The following is a 17,134-nucleotide window of genomic DNA, read 5'->3' on the forward strand; positions in this document are numbered from 1 at the left end:
AAATATCATCTAAATCAGACATGGGTAAAACTCAAGGTACAGTTCATCTTAAGGCAAATCACTCTCCAGGTGAACCTGTGAAATCAAACAACTATGTGTCTCCAAAATATCATAGGCATAGGATTGATATTCTCGTTACAAAGGAAAAAAAATAGGAAAGAAGAAAGAGGTAACAAGTCCCAAGTAAATCCAAAATCCAACAAGGAAAACAACATTAAATCTTAAAGCTGAAGAATAATCTTCTTTGATTCTATGTCCTGCCTTCTGGGAGGGGGTTGTTGGGCCCCCAAAGCTCCAGGCAGCCCCATCTCCATGGCTTTGCTGAGCACAGCCCACACTGCAGCTTTCGTGGGTTGAGGTCACCTGCCTATAGCTCTCCCAGGCTGGAGTTGCACTCTGGTGTCTTTACCATTCTCATTCTGGTGTCTTGGGGATGACCCTGCTTCTGTGGCTCCACTAGACAATACGATAGTGAGGGCTTTCTGTGGTTGCCCTACTACTACGGCAGTTGTCCGCCTGAACCAGGAGGCTCTATGGGGCACCCTATAAAATCTAGGTGGAGGCAGCCATTATCCAACAGCTCATGCACTCTGAGCACCAGTGGATATGGCACCATGTAGATGCCACTAAAGTTTACTGTCTATGCCCTCTGGAGGAGCAGCCATAACTGCACCAGGCCTGCTGGAGCTGAACCTGGTGGGGGGCCAAGAGTACTGCACTAGAATGCATGTAGCCGAGCCTTGAAGTGGTGCTGGGCAGTAAGACCCAATGTCTCATAGACCCCTTCCTTGAAGTCATTCTGCCCTCAACCAACTGGCACTCCAACCTGTGATGGGAGTGGCAGCCCCAATTATCTCCAAAATGCCTTCAGGGTCACACTTCCATTGTCTTGATGAACAGCACAGGGCCAATCTATACTGATCTTCTTATCCACACTCTTGGTGTTCTTGGTCCCTATTATGGTTTGAATGTGTGAACTCTCCAAATTTAAATTGAAAAGTAATCCCCATTATAGTAATACGGAAATTGGCTCAACTTCCCCAAAGAACTGATGGTTACAGTTTTTGAAAAAACATAGAGTTGACTGTCCCAGTCTTAAAGCTGGAAACTTACATTTGTCTTATCTGAGTTCCTTTCTCAAGAAACCTCAGGCCTCCCAGATAGTATCAAGGAACTGAAACTCACCAGAAGACTGCATCTAGACAATGAGACACAAGGCCCCTCATTCATCATGATTGTGTCCTTATCCCCCAATAATTCCTATTTTCCTGCACATAACTACTCTCCTTCCCCACTATATAAACCCCCAATTTTAGTCAGTTGAGAGGGAGATGGGTTTGAGGTTTGGCTCCCATCCCTCCAGCTGACATCACTCATAATATAATAAAGCCTTCTTCTCTGGCAATACTTATTGTCTCAGTGATTGGCTTTTGGTGCAGTGAGCAACCAGACCTACACCAAATGCCCAGCATTTTGGTAATAGTATTAAAGAGGTGGGACCTTTGGGGAAATGGATTAGTGCCTTATAAAAAGGACAGAGGAAAACAGCTTCAGTCCTTTTTTAGCTCTTCTGATCTTCTGCCATGTAAGAACACCTAGATGGTGAGGAACAAGCTTTCACCAGATGCTGAACCTGTTAGTGCCTCAATCCTGGGCACCCTAGTCTTCAGAGCTATGAGAAAATAATTTTTTTTTCTTTTTAAGTTACCAAGACTGAGGTATTTTCTTATAGCCATAGAAAAAGATGAAGACAGTCATAAACATGCATTCCTATTTGTTACAATATAGTCAGGATGAGAATTTTCCAAGTATTTAAGTTCTGCTTCCTTTGGGATTATAAATTCTATCTTTAATTCATTTCTCTCTCCTAATTTTTACTGTAAATAGAAATGTTATGCCATACCTTCAACACTTTGCTAAAATATTTCTTTTACTAAATATCTATTTCATCACTCAGAAAGTCTACCTTCCAAAATGCATTAGGATTCACACAACTCAGCCAAGTTATTTGCCACTTTAAAACAAGGATGGCCTTTCCTCCAGTTACCAAGAGCATGTTCCTTATTTACATCTGGACCTCACCAGAACGGTCTTTACCATCTGTATTTCTATCAACCTTTTGATTACAGCTACTTAGATAATCTCTAAGAAGATTGAGGCTGCTCTAAAGCTCTCTTCTTCCAAGCTGTTATCAGAACCATCCTTAATGCACTATTTACAGCATTTTAGGTTTTTTTAGCATGAACTTCCAAATTCTTCTGGTCTCTATTCGTTACCCAATTCCAAAGTTGCTTCCACATTTTTAGGTATGATACAGCAACACCCCATTTCTTGGTACCAATTTCTGTCTTAGTCCATGGTTGCTATAACAAAATATTTGAGAGTATGTAATTTATAAACCACATAAATATGTTGCTCATGGTTCTAGAGGCTGGGAAGTCAAAGATCAAAGTGCCAGCATATTCACTGTCTGGTGAGGGTTCTCTCTCAGCTTCAAAACGGGTGCCTTCTTGTGGCATCCTCACATGGTAGAAGAAGAAAACAAGTTCCTAGGCCTCTTTTATAAGGGCATTCATCCCATTCATGAGGGCTCCCAAAGGCCCCACTTCTTAATACTACCACATTGGGGATTCAGTTTCAACATACTAATTTTGGGGAGACACAAAATTGACACATGTAGACCATAGCAGAGCTTAAATTTTATACTTTTATCAATGAATTAATCAAAGTGTTTTTACAGAGAAACATCTTGGGAAGACGATGCATCAGAAAAAATTAGAGGAGAGGGTTTGTATTAGTCTGTTTTCACACTGATGAAAAAGACATATCTGAGACTGGGCAATTTACAAAAGAAAGAGGTTTAATTGTACTTACAGTTCCACGTGGCTGGGAACCCTCATAATCAAGGTGGAAGGCAAGGAAGAGCAAGTCACCTCTTACATGGATGACAGCAGGCAAAAACGGAGATTGGGGAGGGAACCTGCCCCCACCCTTATGATACTGTCAAATCTTGAGAGACTTATTCACTATCACCAGAAGAGCACGAGAAAGACCTGCCCCATGATTCAATTATCTCCCACCAGATTCCCCCCACAACATATGGGAATTCCAGATGAGATTTGGGTGGGGACACAGCAAAACCATATCAGTTATTAAGCTACTAACAGTTTATTTGTCTTTCTTATTGTTAGGTATAAATCCAAATATTTCAGGGTGAGATTATTGCTTCTTTTCTCAAAGCACTTGAGTTTGTCAATCATTGCAAGGAAGGATGGACTCCATATCTTGTTTTGTTTAACTTCCAAAGCTATCATCTACTCAACACCCATTTTACCTCCTTCCTACACTAAGAATATGCTTTTTTCCACACAAGTCAACAAACGAGGCTCCCTTTCTTTGAAGACTATCTCAAAACCTATTCTTTCTACATTCAGAGTAAATAATGGGCATGTACAGACTCTGAATCTTTCTTTTGTTCTTCATGTTTCCATTCATTTCATGATGTCAACTCTTCCTTTTTACATCTCCTCCACTGTTTCTTAAATGTAAATTTGCCTGATATGTTGATGCCATGTTTTAAAAATACTACTTGGCTGGTTGAGAGTAAAAAGAAAAAAAGAAAAAAAAGAAAAAAACCTTTTCTCTTTTGGGAATATTCATTCCAAACTCGATACCATATTGTAGCTGCTATGACCCAAATGTATCCCCTCTACAATTCTTATATTGAAAACTGAATCCTCAATGCAACAGTGTTGGACGGTGGAACCTTTGGGGAGTTATATAGGTCATGATGGCTTAATGCTGCCATAAAAGGGGTTTGTGAAAATGAGTTCTCTCTCTTCTGTTCCTCTGCCTTGTAAGGACACCGAAGGAAAGCCCCAACAGATGCCAGAGCCTTGATCTTGGACTTCCCAGCATCCAGAAATGTCAGAGAACAAATTTATGTTTTTTATAAATTATCTAGTCTCAGGTATTATGTTATAGCAGCACAATATGAACTAAGGTAGTAGCTTAGCCCCAAATATATGAGATTGGCTTTTATCAAAATATAAAGATAGAATTATTAAAAATTTTTAAGTTTGAAGCAAAAGTGGAACTGATAATTTGGGATGAATTAGAATTCAGTCATCAATACAATAATAAGCTCTCCCTTCTGAATGAGCTGGAGATGCTTACTTTACTTCTTCATGTGCTCTAGATGTACACCTCACTACAAGCTTCTTTTAAATCTATTGTGACAGTCTCTGTCTTTTAACTGGTAAGTTTAATTCATTTGCATTAAATGATTACTGATAAGGAAGGAGTACTTCTGCCATTTTGCTATTTGTTTTCTATATGTTTTATATATTTTTTGTTCCTCAATTCTTCCAATACTGTCTTCTTTTGTGTTTAATTCACTTTTTTCTAGGGTACTATTTTTATTTTCTCCTCATTTCTTTTTTTGTATATTTTCAAAGTTCTTTTCTTAGTAGTTACCATGGAAATTATAACTAACATACTATACCTATAACAATCTAGTTTGAATTGAAACCAATTAAGCTTTAATAGAATACAAAAACTCTGTTTCTATACCTTTCTGTCTCCACCAAGTTACTGTACAAAATTTATACTTATATATTTCATGTCCATTAACATAGAATTTATAATTACTGTTTTATGTATTTGTCTTCTAAATTATATAGAAAAACCAAAAATAAGTTACAAACAAAAACACGGTAATCCTGGTGTTTATGTTTACCTTTATGGTTACCTTTGCCAGAGTTATGTATTTCTTCATATGGCTCCTAATTTTTGTCTAGTTTCATTTTATTTTAGCCTGAAGGACTCCTGTTAGCATTTCTTGTAGGCAAAGTCCATTAGTAACGAATTTCTTCAGGTTTTGTTTATCTGGGAATATGTTAAGTTCACTTTCATTTTTGAAGAATAGTTTTGCCAGAAATAGAATTCTTGGTTGACTTTTTTTCCTACTAGCACTTTAAATATGTCATCCCACTGCCTTCTCCCCTCCAAGCTTTCTGCTGCAAAATCAGCTGTTAATCTTATTAAGGACCCTTGTATGTGATAAATTACTTTCCTTTTGCTGCTTTCAATATTCTGTCTTTGTCTTCGTTTCTGATTGTTTACTTTCATGTGCTTAGTTAGATTTAGGTTTGTCTCTAACAAGGTGATCCTATAAAAGGCTAGAAGTAAGTGGACTGATGTTTTTAGTTTGTTCATCTTTCATTCTGTAGCAAGCAGCAATTCCTTTGACATATACCTGTGTTTCTTCCTTTCTACACTTTTATCAGAATGGGCCTAAATACTTGATCTTTACCAGTTTTCCCCTAGACCTATAGGACAGCATTTGTAAAGTGTGCCAAACTTAATGTTGACAAAAAAAAAAAAAAGTAGTATGATTCCTTTTTATTTCAGTATTCCAGTGGTTCCTTTTGAGGATTAATGAGTTAAATCTTGCAAACCTCTCTAAAGTATTAGGATATTAGATATTACTGAGAAGATGCAAGAGCCGTATGTTAAAAATTAATTGCAGGAAACCACTTGCAGATTGTAATAACGAAACATCCCAAGTTCCAAGGGCACTGGGGACTTCAAGTAAACAAGCCCTCATTAATTTGGCTAATTAGTCACTTGCTGTATTTGCTGGTTTGTAAGCAGCACCCTTTTAAGCAGAAAATTGAGCTGTAAAGTGCTAAGAGCCATATGTGTGGTAAAGATGGTACCAGTATACTATACTTTGGATTTCAAAGCATATCTCATATATTCAAAAATATATTTAGGATATTTGGACATTTCAGACTCATTCACATAACCTAAATGGACAGAGAGAAGCTTCAGGAAAACAGGCCCTGCTCTATTGGTGGCAAGAAAGAGCAAAGGTTAGGAAAAAACTGAAAGAAGTAACTGTTAAATTTTTTTCTCCAAGGAAGGCCAACAGGCTTTTTCAGACAGGACCTCACACACACAGGCAGCACCTTGTGATTGATTATTGTGGAATCAAGAGAAAGAGAAGAGACATCCCTGTGACTGGCAAATATGCAGCTCCATATATGTCAACACCTGGGAACCTTGTCCCATAATGATAGTGGAGGAAATTACATATCTCATGCACACTATGGTAAAGCCTACTGAACTATTCTGCCACCAAGCAGAGCCTCAGTCTAGTGAACTGAATGCTTATGTCCACCAGCTACGAGGTCTTCCTTCCTTAAACTGGGCTAAAAAATACAGACAGTCCTCAATTTACAATAGTTCAGTTTACTATATTTCTATTTTATGACAGGTTTCCTGGAGTATTAAATTCATTTTCAACCTATGATATTTTTGACCTATGATCGGTTTATCAGTACATAACCCCATTATAAATTGAGCATTATCTGTACTGGGAAAGTCTTACTTTCCGTTTCTTTCCATATCAACTTACAGTAGCATCATCAATTCCATGGCTTCCTGATTGGCAGCTGGAGACTCTGGTTCAGATAGCATCACATTTATAAGCCAGCTCCGAGGGTGCGTCAGACCTACAGGTGGCTAATAGCATCAATCATGTGTTCAATTTTATTAATTTCAATCACTGAAAATTTTTCTTGAACTGGTTCTCAAGGTAATCCATTAATTAAAATTCAATTTAAACATCACTGAACACGCTATATACAAAACCACTAAATTATAGATTAAAGAGTACAACGATGAATAAGATATTTTCTATTTTAAAGGGCTTAAAATTTGCCTCTGCTATGACCAGTTCATCTGCAAGACAAAGAGCATGTTACAGGTAGTCAAATACAATGGCTGACTTCTTGTCATCTAGGAAGCTGAAAGTTTCTTAATTCTAGAGTTACTTTGAAATTCATGATTCCAAATGCATTAATTCAAATGATTTCTCATACAATTCTCACACCTTCCACCACCGTGTTTGTCCCAGAACAGCTCTCTATCTGCTTTCCAAACACAGTTCAGGTGGACCAGAGCTGCAGAGAAACTGTAGGCATAAACAGGGCTTATTTAGTTGATACAATGAGAAAATGTAAATATCCCTTTCAGCAGGCAAAGAGCTAGAATATATTTTTGAGTGTTGCTAATGAGTGGAAGAAGCAAGCTGCTTTTATCATGCAGTGGTGCAAATTAGATATTTATGGGTTTCCTGTGGTGTTCAAGGTGTTGCTCCTTTCCAGTATTTTAGGAAGGAAAGCTTTGTGTTCTAAGAATAGCCTCATTGATGATTCTCCCTTGGGCACAAAAGTATTCTAATCTGGAAGTAGTAAATTTTATCTGAAGAGCCTGAATCTCTTAGTAGTATGAAGTGTACCTTAGGCTTTGGGAGCTTTTTGAGTGTTTTTTTAAAATAGCTTTATTAAGATATATTTCGCACACCATACAGTTCACCCATTTCAAGTGTACAATTTAATGACTTTTAATATGTTTACAGATTTATGCAACCATCTCCACAGCAAATTTTAGAACATGTTCATCACCTCAAAAAGAAATCCTGTACCCTTTAACTACTACCCTGTCTTCCCATCCCCCACCACCAAGCAACTACTAATTTACTTTCTGACTGTATAGAATTCTCTGTTCTGGAAACTTCATGTGAATGGAATGATATATGTAGCCCTTTGTGACTGGCTTCTTTCACTTACCATCATGTTTTCAAGGTCCATCCATGTTGTAGCACGTATTAGCATTTTATTCCTTTTATGGCCAATTCCACTGTATGGATATGCCACATTTTGTTTGTTCATTTATCAGTCGATGGTCATTTGAGTTATTCCCATCTTTGGCTATTATGAATAATGCCATTTGTGTACAAGTTTTTGTTGAGGCATATGCTTTCATTTCTCTTGGGTATATATATATGTAGAAATAGAATTGCTGGACCATTTGACATTTAAAGCAGCTGCACCATTTCACATTCCCATTTACATTCCCAGAAGGGTATGAGGATTGTTTTCCATATATCCTTGCCAACAACTTGTTATTGACTTTTTAAATTCTAGCCATCTAGTGGGTATGAGAGAGTATTTCATGATTTGATTTGCATTTTTCTGATAACTAAAGATGAAGAAGATCTTTCCATTTGTTAATTGGCCATTTATATCTCTTCCTTAAAGAAACATTTATTCAAGTCTTTTGCTCATTTTTTAAATTGGTTTATTTATCCATAGAATTGTAAGAGTTCTTTATATTTCTGGATACAAGCCTCTTATCAGATACATGATTTGCCAATATTTTCTCCCATTTGGTGGGTTATTTTTTTACTTTCTTGATGGTGTCCTTTGGAGCACAAATATTTTTAAATTTAATTAAGTTTTGGAGAATCTTTGTAGCCTGGTACTTTTGACAGCGTAGCAACATGGGTCAGCTTTTGACATTACCTAGCTCCCTCACCCTCCTCTGTGAAAAGACCATCTTGGAATCTTTCCACTCACCTCCACACCACTTCCTTTGCCCCTTCAGCCTCAAGCCATAATATTCATCTTTCCATTTTTCAGGCATGCAAAGCTTTTTCCTACATTTAAAACTTGACATTTGAGTCTCAGTTCCAATGTCACTTCCTCAAAGAAAACTTCCTGGGCACCCAAGCAAATTATCCCATTTCATCATTATCACATCTCTTTAATTTTCTTTGTAACACATATCTTTATTTATTTATTTATAGAAATACTAAAATATTCCATCAAAATATAAGCTGCATTAGAGAAAGAATCATATCTACTTTCTTCACTGCTATGTCCTAAGTACCTAAAATAGTGACTGCCACATAGTAGGTTCTCAATGAATATTTCCTGAGTGATCAAACGAATCCTCTAGCCCAGACATTGTGCTAGGGACTAGAGGAAAAAGAGTAAATAATACCGATTCCCCAAACAGGGCTGGAATCACTTTAGAAATATACTTTGTGATTAGTGTTGTGGGAGAGGTATATGGTTATTAGCAGAAAATTCATTTAGCAGGATGAGTTAACTATTTATCTTATTAAAATAAAAAATCTTTAAAGCAGTTGAGACAGATGAACAAACTTGCTCTGCAAATACTCAGAACTCCTTTAATTGAGTTTATTATGCCCCCATACACATTACCACTAGTAGAGAGAAATGAAGAAATCTGGCTGTACTCTCTTCCTTCACCCCTCACTATCTGATAATAGTAATAATCATCATAATAAAATAACAACAATAATGCTTTTTTTTTTTTTTTTTTTAGTTTACTGCTCTGGGGAAGAAGCAGGAAAAAGCTCACCCCTCTCTGATCTGGCTGAAAACACCATGGTACTTGCCAGGCAGCTGGGTTCCAGTCCCAGCATTCCTAGAGTTAGTTGTGTAAACTTAAGTCTTGTGTACATTTTTAAAGTACTTTTTTTAAGGTTCCCTCTTCAGTGACTTTTAATTATTAAGATATATCTTATCTAATTTATAAAATTTGTATGAGGATCAAATAGGGTAGATGTAAAGATGCTTCCAGCTTCTCCAGGACAGAGAATGTGCCATAATCAGCTCAGCATTCTCAGAAACACCCACATTTGATCAGGTGTTAAGATAGTTTCTAAAAGAACCCATGCTCATATACACCATTTTCTTGCTTCAGTGATTTTCTCAGCCTAGGATATTCTTTCCTTTTCCATCCCCACCCCACTGACTCTCTTCCATGCCTTAATGTTAGTGTAAACATCCTTTCTTTCTGATAAATGCTGGTTTTGATACTCTGTACTCTAACATCCTCAATGCTAACAGTGATGTAGGAACCAAGAGCATCAGGATGAATTGAGATGACTCAAGATACACCCTGTAATAAAAACCACACACAACAATCTATCAAACAATGAGAAAGCAATAAACAAAATGTCAGTAGTAAGTCCTTATCTACTAATAATTACCTTGGTTGTAAAAGGATAAAGGTCTCTGATCAAAATACATAAAGTGGCTGGAATGGATTAAAAAAAAAAAGAGCCAACCCAACTATCTGCTGCCTACAGGAGACTCACTTTACCTATAAGGACACACAGACTGAAAATGAAGGAACAGAAAAAGATATTCTATGCAAGTAGAAACTAAAAGAGAGCAGGAGGAAGTATACTTGTATTAATATCAGGCAAAATAGACATTAAGTAAAAAACTGTAAGGACAGACAAAAGGAGAGACAAAGAAGGCCATTCTCATAGAAAAAGGAGTAAAATGGTGGTTACAAGAGGCTTTATTATGGGGTGTTTGTGGGGTGGGGTTAGAAAGATGTTGGTCAAAGGGTACATAATCACACTTAGATAGGAGAAATTAGTTCCAGAGATCTACCATTCAGCATGGTGACTATAGTTAATATACTGTATTCTCAAAAAAATGCTAAGAGAGTGAATATTGTGTTCTCACCTCAAAAATAATAACTATGTGATGTAACACATTTGTTAGTTAGCTAGATTTAACCATTCCACAATGCATATATACAGTCATATACCATATAACAATGTTTTAATCAATGATGGACCTCATATACTATAGTGGTCTCATAAGATTGTAATACCATATTTTTACTGCATCTTTTCTATATTTAGATATGTTTTGATATGCAAATACTCACCAGTATGTGACTATTGTCTATAGTATTTAGTACAGTAGCATGTTATACAGGTTTATAGCCTAGGAGCAATAGGCTACATTATGTAGCCTAGGTGTGTAGTAGTTTATACCACCTAGGTTTGTGTAAATACACTCTATCATGTTTATACAATGACAAAATTGATGGATTTCTCAGAACATATCCTTATGACACAGGACTGTACTTCAAAATATTGTGTTATACATGATAAATACATATAATTTTATAAGTCAATTCTTTAAAAATAAATATTTTTAAGAGAAAGAAGTACATACACATACTCTATAACAAACCAGGAAGAACACACAATGTGTTTCCAAGTTTCCAAATCCTAAAGAGCTGATGACAATTCTTAATCAGTGTGGCCACTATGAGCTGGTCTGGCACATTCTTCTTGTAGTCTCTGTGATGCTTCTATCTTCCCATGCTGCTCACCTCCTCTGCCATCTGCCTTAATATGCTCCCTCTTTGATTCAGAGTTTGTTTCAGAAGCTCTTAGTCTTTGCTTATGCGTGTTTGCAAACCACATACAGTTGTGCAGGTTGTGCACATAAAGAAGCACTGGGCAAGGGAAGGGAAAGATGTGATTGAAACCCAGCCTTCCCTCTGTCAGCCATGCCAGGAGGAAAAAAAAAAAGTCTTTTTAAAACCTGTCCACCCAGAGGCAGTAACATTTTGCAATTCACAGTGTATAAGCTTACAGTGGCTCTCTTCTCAAAATACCCATTGAAGAATTCAGTCTATTTAATTTCTACAGAAGACTGTATCCCTCCAAGACCCTGGATAAAGGGACTGGCTCCACGATGCTGGCTTTGCTTCTCTCTACTCTCATGTTTCTGGTATAGGGACCATGGTCTCCATGTAATGTGCACTCTCTCCTCTTAGTCAGTGTTCAGCATCCTGAAAAGGAAGCAGTTTTGAAACCTTTTGGTGAAAAGCTCGTTTCTTCATAGGAATCTGAATTGAGAAGTAGGTTTTCTCCAGATAACACTTCTTCTGTTACACAAGTCACTCCTCTCATTGGTAGCAACTGGGGTTTATATAGTTAAATTATGTAATGCTCAACATCATATAGGCTACATATGCATCAAAGCTAAAATCCAGCATCTAACGAGGAAGGCTATGATGAATTTCGCCCCTATCTGTTTTTCTCTATTTCCTTTTCTTTGAAATGCATCTCACAATGTTGGGGCGAGTAGTAAAATAACTATATAATGTCTGACTGAATACCAAAGAGGAATAAAACCATTTGCAATGTTTTTTCAATATTTCTCTAAGATCTTAATGAAATTTTAAGTTTAAAGGAGTTCAAAACAATTTAAGTAATACAATATTACACAAGGAGGTTTTCATTGAAGCCAAAAACTTCATCATTATTAAAATTAAGTATGTTGTTATTAAAAGAAGTTTTCATAGGAGCCCCAAATTTTGTTATTATTAAAATTAAGTATGTTGGTATTAAAATAAGTGGGCTTCTTTTAAATGAACTGAAATGTAAAAAAATTACTTCAAATTTAAGTCCAAGACAGCATGAAAGAAGAAGAAAATAAATGCTGAAAGGATTAATATAAGAAATGACAGAACTGTTTTATATCTATCATTCTTTGTGTTTTCCCCCTTCTTCTTGAAAGCAAAGATACTATAACAAATAAAAGTTTAATAAGTAAAAAATACATGTTAAATGAAAAACCATGATTAACTTATTAAGGACCATTAAGTATATAATTACAAGGATTCTATTACATTAAGATACCAATTTCTTTAAAGCCAGAAATAATACCTACTGAAACTTTAATTATTTAAATGAGAAGAGAAAGAGGCATGTTATCTTCTCTGACAAAGATTAAAATCAATTTAATTGCTTCTCTGCTGCCTTGACATGATTCTTGCTGTGAGTCAAGCAACCAAAAAGGGAAATTAATACCGCAGCTGTTAATCAAGTGATATCCGTGCACTCCATTTGATTACATCAGGGAGAAAACCATTGCTACTTGGCTGACTTGTGTGTCTATACCCCTTTTTTGCTGTAGTTGGATTAGCTATGAGAAATGCTGAGGCTGGACTTAATTTTTAGAGCTTGTGATAGTGCTAGGTGAGGCACAGCCTCAGGAAATTGCAGGTTGCTGTGTTTGAGCCCGGGCAAAGGCAGTTCTATCAAGACAGAGGTTTGTTCCAAATTAAATTCACCCTTTGGTGCCTGATTCTACTGTCCATGGTGTGAAGTACAAAGAAACACAAGGGCACTGGCGGAGCTAGAGAATGAGAAAGAATATGAGAGTGTAGCTAAGATTGATGCTTTTTTGCCCATAGAACATAACAATATATTTTTCAAGGTAGACAGCAGCAGTTTCTAGAGGTCAAATACCAACTCCCTCTCTCAAATTAGGACATGCATTTGAAAGCCAGGTACAATAACAAGTGATGCTTACCTCGAGGCCCCCCAACTCATATCCTCTGATTTTAAAACCGGGCTTTTGTTAAACACTAGTGCTGAATGAACATCCAGCAGCATACTTGGCAAACTAATGTATCTGATTGTAAAAAAAAAATGGTATTGTGAAATATTTATGAGTCTGGAAATACAAACCAGTATCCTGTCTCATCATCTCTTATCAGCCCTTGTTAACTTTACAGATGATGAGAGACACTGGAATAACTGGAGTTGCCAAAACTAATAGATCTCAGGCACTTTGCACCCACAGAGTTCAGTTTCATCAAGGGCCCTTTTTTCAGGAACTTTTAACTCTCCCCCTTCCTGTTTGCCTTCTCTTATGAGAGATAGAGATAGATAAGAACAATTCTCAATCTCAAACATATATACTCAGGAAGAGAAAACTCTTCTGAGAACCTTATCCTTTTCCTACATAGGAAAAAAACTCAAAGTGGGGATTGAGAAATTTGGTTCCTAGGGAAATGTTTTGCATTTGAGCTTTTTAAATATCCCTCCCAGTACTGTGGAAGGATCATAAGGAAAAATGCCCATCCAGACCAGTTGCAGGAAATGCTTCTATATAACAGGAAACACAGAAAGGCAGAAAAAAAAAATTCTGTCCTCCAAAGATAACCCAATGTTTTTTTACATTTCAAAAATATAATCACTGGCTCAGGTAAGCCCAAGGGATAGGTTAAGATGCCCATCAGCTTTTATTTTATCCGAGCCCAGTTCACCTATCCCCAGGACCTGTAGATGACTTTGCCTGGCTCTTTTTCATCAAATACAACTCATCCTACTATATTGGATCACCTTGCTGTTAGCCTGGCACTGTCCCTCCCCATTTCAATTTGACCAAATTGAAACAGATGCCCAGAGGCCGTGAAGATCAAGACTAGTATAACAAAATTTGGAGCCAGTTTCCAAGCTTAAATCAATATTTAACGGTAAGCCTGCTTTTATTTATTTATTTTTTGGCAGGCTTTTACTGGCAAATATCACTTTAAACTGAAAGCCAGAAGCCTTAATTATAAAGGATGCCATTCAGGCTACATTTTGAAAAACAATAACTCATTTGACAAGACAACCTGGTAGTTTACCGGATTGCACTCCCCAGAAGAAGGCAAGGAGGAGGGTGGTGTTGTTTTCTATATCCTTCAAAGATATATTTAATTACCCCATCTTCAAGCATGCAGAGACAATTCAAATAGGGTAGAGGGAGAGGGAAATGAGGGAGTGAAATCAATTCACTGTCTCAGTCAAATCAAGCAAAAGCCCCATGCCTACCTGCAACATGAGAGGCAAACATTTACGGAGGTGAGGAAGGATCACCCAAAGAGCTTATACAGATGGACCCTGGCTAGAATGAGGACCAGTGAGGATGCTATTCCCGGGTGACCTTTATTTCACCTCCCTGCTCTCCAACATGTGTGCTAAATCTCCTCTAGATGAGTCAAACAACAGGACAATTGGGAAAGAAGTGACATGACATCAAAATATAAGCCCCCCTGGGCTTGCCAAACTCAGCAAGACCTACCTAGAGATCTCACTTCTTCAGTATAATTTTTGGAATCAGTTTCAGGGGCCAAAAGTCTCTTTTTGCCTTACCTACTTTGAACAGTCATAGCAAAACAAAAATAGGTGATCCATGTAAGCAGTTGCTAAACATAAAAAAAAAAATGCACACACAAGGTTTACGAAATGAATCCACATCCAACTTAGCAAGCATCACGTCAGAGCTAATAATTGGTCATTAATCTCAAAGAATCTATTTCAAAATGTGCAGTCAGAAATTAGCAAGCAGGAGCATATGTTCCACAACTACAGACTCTACGAGTGTATCTTGTAACGCTGCCATTTACCTTCAACAGAAATTTGTGATTTTCTAAAGAAGAAAGTTGTCAATCACTTACATACATAGAATTTAGGGTGGGGGATTGGGAGAGAGACCACAATATAGCTCACCAAGAAACAGAAGGGACTCAGAACAATCATGTAAAGGAGAAAAGAAACCAGTTCCAGTCCTCACATGGGCACCGAGACTGTTTCTGCCCTGCCTGCCAGAACACATAATCAGGAGGGGTAGTCTTTCTAAACATTGCCTCTTTCTGTTGTTACATTGTTTCACAAATTCAGACAAGCCTCTAGGTATCATTCTCCTTTTTTTGTGAAGTAAAAATTCCTAAAGACTTCTTCTCCTTAAACCTTTACCCTCCCCCTACCCCCCGCCCAGGCCTTCTAAGAGACAACACTTGCCTTCTGCTTTTCCTCCAGCTTCTGGGCAAAATAAAGTGCCTTCCATGGGATGTCTTCCAGACCGTCCTGTAGGATCTCACACCCACCTCTGTGAGCAAACCGAGGGGGGCACCCCATCTACATTGACACGAACACGATTGTAGGGCTTTAATTTTATTTCATCGACTTCCCTTTGCAGCTTGCCTGTCTCTCCCATGTCTGCCACCCGCAGCAGGAGATTAAAAGAACAGAGGAGGTAGGAGCTCTTGTGAGAACCACGGGAATTTTGGCAGAACCTTTATGGGAACCATATGGCAGCAACTCTGAAGTACATGAAACATTTCTAAGGGAGAAGAACTCTATTATTCCCAAAGAATGTTTCTCATCTGTCTCAAGTGCACTGAGCACCCCTGCCAAAGGATGGGAATAATATTTTCCGGAAAGACTGTATGGATGCAGATTATATCTGACCTCAATGTATCTAATAGTAGCAGATCAGCATTATACCCCACAATCTATTAATAAAGGGAAAAGACAATATGTGTGTTTCTGATATTCCCTAGCTATTCATAACCTTCCTACAACACATTTTACTCATCTTTTGCAATGAAGGGACTGGATAAGATAAGTGCCCTTCAGTTTTTTATCTTTGCAGCAGTCTCCTTTGGTCAATGGAGACCTCATTCAGAACTCCAGTACACAGAAACGATCATGATGGATCAGATATGGTTGAAGCAAGGGCAGAAGGTCTGGCTGCTCTTTTTTGGCCTCTCCCTCACTTTTTTCTTCTTTTCCTTTCTTTTCTTTTTCTTTTGTTTTTTTTTTTTTTTTCAGGTTTCTTTCCCAGACTATTACTCTTTGTTAACTTTAAACAGGTAGAACAAGGAGAGACATCTGTCCCCTCCAGTTCTACCAGAGCTAGATGTGCCTTGCTCTTCTGTTCAGAAACACAAGACAGTGAGTTCACACTGCCTTCAATGGGTCCATGACTTTCCAACCAGCCCTGCAGTGTAAGGAGACTCTTCACATAGCCATCCAGTGAGCAGCAGTCAGCTAATGACCAAAAGCAGTACTCCTGGAAAAGAACCCAGAGCACTGCCTCAGGACTGGGCAATGGAGGAGTCCCAGGTAATGGATGAGATGCAGACAAGCAGAAGGGATGTGAAAGTGGCTGAAGAAGGTTCTTCCAGGCAGGAAAGAGTCCTGGAGATAATTTTTTTCTACCTCAAGCCCTAGAGCTCTGTAAACAAATCTAACTTCCTCACATAGAGGGGTCACAAAGAGAAGTCCCAAAAAAATCATGTGTGGTAGTATTGAGAAACAGAAATAGCAAGAAAAATAGCTGTATAGTGGTTAAATTATGGGTGGTTGAGGCAGAAAATATGCCTGCCTTGAATTCTAACCTTTTAATCAACCACGTAGAAAACAGATGTTAAGATTTGGAAAAAACAAACAAACCAGCTTGGACTGGAGAAGTGAATAATTCTGTTCAGAAACACTAAGTCAGGATGAAGGAAGATCTCTAGAATACAACTGGATATCACCAATCCCAAATCATTTTTGATTTAGGATTTCAAGAATCTCCTAGTGAAAAGAGATTGGAGCCCTCACACCACACTCATGCCTTTAGATGGTGTGAATTTTTAAAAATATACTTAAGCTTCAGTTCACTTTGGATGTGTATGGTTTCTTTCCTCGGTGGTCTTGACTTCCTCTCCCATGAACTTTTAAGGAGCTTATAAAGTCCTAAGCAAAAGAACAATTCAGGCACTTTCATGGAAGTGCACCTGGACCAAGAGGACTCAGCTCTTGGTCAGCTGGAGGCATGATAGTGTTCCCTAATGTGAAAGAACATAAAAGCACCCTTGAAATGTGGTCACTAAC

General features: G+C 37.7%; 1 long non-coding RNA gene across 1 annotated transcript in view; it reads left to right on the forward strand.

Annotated features, from left to right (window-relative positions):
* LOC129529176 (uncharacterized) overlaps window positions 1–17,134 on the forward strand; it is a 46,504-nt gene that overhangs the window by 23,319 nt on the left and 6,051 nt on the right. Inside the window, exon 3 of the long non-coding RNA XR_008674630.1 lies at window positions 9,202–9,266. This is a non-coding gene — a long non-coding RNA (uncharacterized lncRNA). The remainder of the gene's footprint in view (window positions 1–9,201; window positions 9,267–17,134) is intronic.

This window comes from Gorilla gorilla, chromosome 1 (genome assembly GCF_029281585.2).
Source record: "Gorilla gorilla gorilla isolate KB3781 chromosome 1, NHGRI_mGorGor1-v2.1_pri, whole genome shotgun sequence".
Taxonomy (NCBI): Eukaryota; Metazoa; Chordata; class Mammalia; order Primates; family Hominidae; genus Gorilla; species Gorilla gorilla.